Raw genomic sequence first — 7,611 nt, forward strand, 5'->3', positions numbered from 1 at the left:
TTGCAGAGCTCATTGAACAGCTGGATGAATAGTCCATCTGGGCATCGGCATCAATTATTACTGTGACTCCAGTTACCTCAAACCTTGGTGTGCTTATGCCAAAAGATCGCGCAAAGTCGTAAGCAAATGTGACCAGGGAGTGTATAGAGCTGAAGTATGCAACACAACTTGTCCTCTCACCTTTCTGGTTGACGTTTCTGTTAACGTGTGAATCAACAAACGCAAACCCGGTTCCTGCATTCACTACAGCACACGTGTTAGCACAAATGGTTAACAAACAAGCATCATTGCTAAACAGCGCCCGCTGCAGTGCTACATCAAAAGGCATGGCAACATCACGTAAAGCATCGTCATAGTCATCAACCTGAATAAATCCAGTGTAAGAATCAGCAAAGTTTATTGAGAAATCACAATTCCACACTTCATATTGTCTAGGCAATTCAGACACAGCAATGTAACCCCTTCCTTGGTCTCTTATTTTACCCTGTGCACTCATTGACCTGTAAAGAACAGTTCCCTTAATCAAAACATCATCAAGATCTCGAGTTTCCCAACTCCACACGTTCTTCATCTTGGACTTCAAAACAGCAGTCAAACTGATGGCACCACACTGCTTGTTGCGCACATTTCCAAACCGTGAATCGCCTTGATGAAAGGACCCCATCAGCACAGATCTCTCTGGGAAGTCAACAGATTCAATCAAACAATCATTAGTAGCATTAGAAGTCAAAGTATTTGACAGTGGGTTTGCAGAGTCATGGCACATATTCAGAGAGTCAGCAGTTTGGCTGAGTTTGAGCAGAGTTTCAGCAGAGTTTGGCTGAGTTTGAGCAGTACGTGAGCAGTACGGGAACAGTACGGGAGCATAGTTGGCGTCCGAAGACTGCGGAGCACTGGCCTTTTTTTTACGAGGTAGCGCTGGCAAAACCTCGGCCCTTGCTTTATTTTTACGAGGTAGCGGTGGCAAAACCTCGGTATCTCGGTCCACTGTAGTCTGTCCTGACTCAGCGACATCAGCCGGCATCTACAACAAAACACATTTAATCAGTCACATGTAATGATACCATGGTTGTTTGACCATTCAACTGGTACTTGACAATGTCTTTCCACTTCTATGAAAACATGCAATCATTCACATTTGTTATGGTATTTAGCAGACACTTTCATCCAAACATATAATTACACTAATTCATGTAAAATTATAATGACTCAAGTAAAGAATACATGTTGATACAACTAAAGATGTTAACACAAAATTGCTCAATTTGGGAACGCAGTGGTCTAGAAGGAATGTAAGGCGGGATCATATTACGATAAGATGGAGCTGATCCAGTAAAAGCCATATATGTCAATGTCAGGGTTTTGAATTTAATTCTGGCTGCAATAGGAAGCCAATGCAGACAACAAGAAGCATGTGTCCTCTTAGGCTGAGAAAGTATCAGACATGCTGCTGCTGCATTCTGAATCATCTCCAAAGCTTTTACAACACATGCACAGGGAGGCCTACTAGAACTGACAGTAGTAGTAGTATGTTTAGAAAGAAGCATAGCTCACATTTATACAGTATGCCTTTACAAAAGTTCAATCTATAGAGCTAATAAACCACACTTTTTCCATTCACCAAAGTTGGACAACTTGGCCATAGAAAACATTTCTACTGTTTGCATGCCAATAACAGTCATGAGACTATCTAAGTGTAAAGCGTTACAAACAGTGCACCATCCTGAGTCCATTCCTAACGTAGCTCCTTCTCTGCATCAATATTACTGTGACGCAAGTGTTTATGGTACAAGAGCCATCACATTACAAAGTACAATGCCTATCCTGGTAACAACCACTACATCGATCTTGAGGTCAGGCCAGCATTTTATAAATCATCTGTGAGGAACTGGACAGCCAACAAAGACCCTCCTACCACTGACCATGACCAAGCGGTATCTGACCATATCAGTGTTGACTAATCTCTGTCTCTCGAGTCTCTAAATTCTACATAAAAGAATACATCTATGCTATAAAACAACCCATACATAACACATTTTTGATACGGCACTTACATGAACCTGAACTCAACCATCATACTAAAAAGACTTAATATACAATTATGATCCTATTGACAATGAACTCAGACTTGCACTCAACTACCTGACTCTGTTGAATAACAATTCTCTAGTTGATGTACATTCATATAATGCAGATATCAAACCACCCAAGTGTCACTAATAAAAAACAGAAAGCTGAAACATCATGTAATCTGTACTGTACCATCTCAAAAACATTGTGAGGATAAAACTGCAGCATATGTATGTGTATCAAACATCTACTTAGAAGGAAGGAAAACACCTCCTACTCTTTCACAAACCTGCATACATGACCTGATATACATGGTTGCACACAGCCTACCTGCTTTCCCTTAAACATTCAAGCAAATGTCAGGGGTGTGATTGGCAAAGGTAAAAAAAAAAAGGAAAATATACGTAGTACGGAGTAACCCCCCCCCCCCCCGATGGTTCGAGTACTTTAGTGTACTATAGTGTTGGCTACCGTATATATTTACATCACCTACACTTCATAAAATTCATGAGGCAAATCCTAACAAGGCTGGCACTGGAAAAGGGCCTTAAAGAAAATATATTTGGGGCAAATACTAGGGGGGTCCGGGGGCATGCTCCCCCGTAAGAAAATTTAGTTTGAAGTGAAATTCAAGAATTGAATTGGAATTTAAGAGCCAGTTTCAATTCAATTCTGGAATTTTGCACAAGCCTGCTCACTACCACTTGCAACGCCTTTGAATGCAATCCACTGCCCTGTTTACCGACAATGCTACAGCGGACTTATACTGCCACCTTGTGGCGGTAAGTTGTAATACATTTCAGCTGCATAAATCACGGAAAGCACGAATGAAGTGGTCATTTCTAAATGGGACCCACTGAAGGCTATGTGGCAACACAGCCAATATATTTTTTTAAATGTGCTTCATAAACATACAATACTGCACTACAAAAACGTAAACACCTGAATTATACTTTTCCCTTCACCCAAATAATGAAGGTGAAAGGAAGTTATTAAGCCTTGGCTGTATATATTTAGCTGTATTGGCTGTTATTTCTTTTTTTGTGGGATGTCCAATTTATATGTAGAAATGCACATTTGCAAAGGTGACTTAGTATGTTGTCGTAAAAGTGACTCTCCTTTTGATTTTACACTGCCAATGTGAGGATCACTGCTATAGACCTACACAAGACTAGACTGTATTTTTTCCATTTATAACATGTTTTGTTTATAACTTAAACCAACATGGAGTTAAAATGTTGACTAAATTATTTACTATACTCCTACTTGATAATATATAGCCTGCCCCCTAACAGTCCTCTGGGCCTACATACAAAATAGTGAATCATCTGATAGGCCTACTGATATTTTGATGCTGATTGAAGAGGTTGCAACTTGAAGGTTGTTGATATTTCAGTTCCAAAGATAATCAAATTACATCGATTCCTCTCTTCCCAAAGTAACACTGTAGGTCCTACACCACTCCTCCTAAAATAAATGGTAGGGACTGCGCCTTTAAATTGGCGACTTTTTATCCATCAGTACAATGCTACAGTAGGCCATTTCCACTAAATATTCAGCTCAATGTTATGTGCAAGACATTTACTAAGTATGCCAAAGCTTTGATCTCGCACCATCACGTTACGTTTTCATGGTTAGCTGGCATCCTGAAATATGTTTTAGACAAGGGGCGCAAGGTTCACAGAGGTGAACGGCTGGACAAACGCAAAATGACAAGGTGTTAACTAAACAATGTAGTAGGCCTAAGGTAGACAGGCTTTGAAAACCTGTAAGGTTAGGCTAGTCTGTCACAGCTAACTTCAAGCACAGCTTAAACGCGCAGAAGTTAAAATTCAATATCAGCATCACGAGATTCATTATCGGAAAATCCTGACAGCGAACCCGATGCAAAGCCAAAACGAGGGGGGAAAAAACTTCATACATGATGTCTTTTTAAATTAATTTGTTGACCTTTACCGTTTCATGGCTTCTGCTGAGGAGTGCGCCACACACACTGAACTTGAATCAAGCATTCTTCAGAATGCAGCTGATCAACCCGTATCACTTTCAATGAAATCCACTAATAAACGGAATACACTACAAGCGGCGTGACATCCGGAAAGATGTGAAGCACAAAACCAGTCATTGTCAGCGACCTGTTGTAATGATGGCCTGTGTAATGCAGAAATATAGCCTACCTCTTATCAACAGACCCCCTCCCCCTCTAAAAAAAAAAAAAAAAAAAAAAAACTCATCGGATCTGTACGATTTGCTTGGGTGTCATTTTCAAGTCGAAAAAAAAAAACGGAAGAATCACACCCCTGAAATGTAAAAACTACTGCAATTGCTAACTGGAAGCAACATTTAAACATGTTTTCTATCATACACACAATCATAATACATCAGGACAGAATGAAAAGTTCACCAGCCTGACCTTAGTGGACCTCAAATCAGCCTGTATTTTTTTGGCTGCCCTGGAGCGCTTGCTTGGACACGGCATCTGCAAAACACACAGAACACAAATCAGAAACAGGCAAGTCTGACATGCTACATTTCCTTAAGCATCTCATAAGTTACACTGTACTAATTTCATCAGTTCTGATAAACAGGCAACAATGTACATATTTACATCATAAATGTTCTTTACCTTCAAAAGTGAAACTATACAACACTTACAAGCATGAGCAAGGCATACTGAAATCAAAAAATACTTTAAGACTAATAACTGAATCTAGCATTTCAGATGTTTTCAACAAATTCACACACAATTATTACTGTTTATATAGTCTACAAACCCTGACCAGATGTTCAAAACATTTTCAATAATTGAAAAACAAGGTGTCGAATCACTGCCAACTAGGTCACAAGTGCAAATTACCGTCAACTCACACAGCCTTGAACTGTCGCTTACACCCTGATAGCAACGCCAAAGAGCCAGTGTTGGGTCAAATTAGGCTGCCCATCAAGTTGTGCTATAGCACAAGTAGGGTTTCAGTAGAAGTACTGTAATTTTTGCTACCTCAACACACATCATATATAATATTTGTTAGTCAATATGCTAAACCAAATAAATAAAGTACAAAAAAAAAAACATTCAGGATTGTTAGTCCATTTCAACTATCTGTTTTAATAAGATGGTGCTGCTCCTAAATCAAAACATTGGATACTGGTGGCTAAAAGCAGCATTTTAGCCTGCATCCTTAAACAGAACAGTGCCATTTTTGTAAAATACTATTCATTTGTGCTACAGTATCTCAAAGCAGCATACCTTGACATAACACCAGCATCGTTGATAAGGAACATTATATTATAATGTGGATACCGTACATTTAATTACAACAATACTGCTTGTTTTCACAACCTACAATATTGTTTCTTTAATTGCATATGCAAGGGTCGACCACACTGAATTAATCAAAAGGGGTGGTATGTAGCTTTAAAGCCATTATAAACCTTCAATTCATACATTCCCCTATATTTGTACATTTACCTGACACTTGCATGCACTGACACAAAGGGTGAAACAAATTTGCCATCAGGATTGTTATACCATTAGGCCTACGCACAAGTACCATGAAACGTATGATACAGCTATACCATACTGAGGCATACACTTTGTTGACCTACAGCAAAAGGCATATGAGACAGGAATAAAACTAATGAAAGCAACCCAGCTCTACAACTCTTAAATCCTACTTGCTTGCCTTCATATGCATGACACACCACATTCATCCATAACACAAGTAATGGCACACATCACCACTGAAAACTACTTAAAACTACAGCTGGAGTCCCTGCAGTGATTCTCATGACTTTATACTCTGAGGCCATCAGAACTATTCTGAATAAAGCAGAGCAATATACTAGTTTTTTTTTTTTTTTATCCAGGACTGTAAGGCACCTCAGAGTCATACACAATTATAAATATTCCAAATATCAACATGACATATTTATTACTAGTATTACCGTTTTGCAGTCTGTACAGCAAACCATTTTTTAAATTCCCCTTCAAGTTGTACTGTTTATGTGAATGTATGTGACAAAAGTTATGAAACATTTCATGCTTACCTTCAATATAAAACTTCACTCAAATATCCAGATTCTGGAAAGCAGTTTAAAACAAAAATATATAGATTTTTTAAGATACATACTTAGCATTTTCAATAATATGTACTTTGAACTTGCAAACGTGTGATGTGGCTTGTAGTCATTCTTAATATACCAATACACTCTCCCAATTTACAGAAAATTGTTAAAGCAGCACTACAGGATTTTGGTGTAAAACCAACAAATTAGCTACCTAAAAGGTAGAATCTCTTGGCATTGCCACATTCTAGAAGTAGCACTAGACATTCTATTTGTATTGAGCCAAGGAAAAATCTGTATATTATGCCTTCACAATTTACATTTACAAATATAATTCCTATCCCCAGTGAAATCTATTCCCATATCTAAAACCATGGTCTGAACCAAACCAAGACATCTCATAGCAGGAATTGGTGGTCATACAAAAAAGGTTAGGCTTATGAAATTTATAAAACAATTGTGTTGTTGTTTAATTCATGAAGTAATTGGTACATTATATGAAGCCATTTGAGATTAGGTAATCCAAAACACTACGTAACAGGCTACCGTTTGCCACCTAAAATAGCCAACAGAAAAGAATAATTTAGACGAGTCATGGTAACGTTACAACACAATTGTTTGTCGCCTTATGTGAGCTTGTGCCCTCCCTTCATAGTTCAAGACTATTTTAGCCATGACCTAACATTACATTCATCCACGATTTTAACCTCACAATCCACCCTGACATTTGAATGCACGCTGTCAAATCAGACCAATTTAACCTAAGCCAACATTACATCCTGTTTATCATTACTTAAATTACTTATTTGCTAAGAATTGCACATGCTTGCCTGCCTTCACAAACACGTGCCTGACAACGTTAGCCTCAATCATGGCGTGAGGCATCGTGCCAGCGTTAGCCTATAAAGTAAGCTTAATTCGACGATACAACGTATTTCATGAAATAACCGCCTGTTCTCAACACACTGCCTGCTTACATTTGATTATAACATTTTAATGTATTAACGTTACGAATCCACACTTCCACAATCGCTAACGTTACCTTTCCTGTCTGTCTAACTGTAACGTTAAGAGTTTATCGTTCATAAAGTGACACTAATACGTTAACAAATCTAAACTAACTCTCCAGATGTACATCCGCTAAACATAGTTTCATATCTTCGTATTTATGCGTGTTTATTCTGTTATAAATGTCTCAAACCCAAATATACAGACATATCAATTACTTTTCTCGAAACATTCAAACACGTCTTTACCTCTTGACAGCAGTCAGCGAAAAGAAAGATGGCGCGTGGTCGTAGTCAATTTATTTGATGTTAGGACCTACTCGTCATAATAAAAGTCCCTAAACTTCTTCAACTTCATTTGTCACGCCCTGATATCAAAATATTCAAAATATAACCAAATTCACCATCCACACAATGGATTAAATGCAATGACTGAAAATGAATAATTCAGTTACCAGCTGAATAAAAC

At 38.2% G+C, this 7,611-nt stretch overlaps 1 long non-coding RNA gene across 1 annotated transcript; it reads right to left on the minus strand.

The window, feature by feature from the left end:
* Nucleotides 1-380: 380 nt before the first annotated feature.
* On the minus strand, nucleotides 381-7,408 carry LOC121720461. The gene is made up of 4 exons (XR_006034556.1): nucleotides 7,392-7,408; nucleotides 6,118-6,151; nucleotides 4,484-4,549; nucleotides 381-1,024 (listed from the first exon to the last, which is right to left on the minus strand). It is a non-coding gene; the product is annotated as an uncharacterized LOC121720461 (long non-coding RNA).
* Between the last annotated feature and the right edge of the window lie 203 nt (nucleotides 7,409-7,611).

The sequence above is a fragment of the Alosa sapidissima genome, chromosome 10 (genome assembly GCF_018492685.1).
Source record: "Alosa sapidissima isolate fAloSap1 chromosome 10, fAloSap1.pri, whole genome shotgun sequence".
In the NCBI taxonomy this organism is placed as follows: domain Eukaryota; kingdom Metazoa; phylum Chordata; class Actinopteri; order Clupeiformes; family Clupeidae; genus Alosa; species Alosa sapidissima.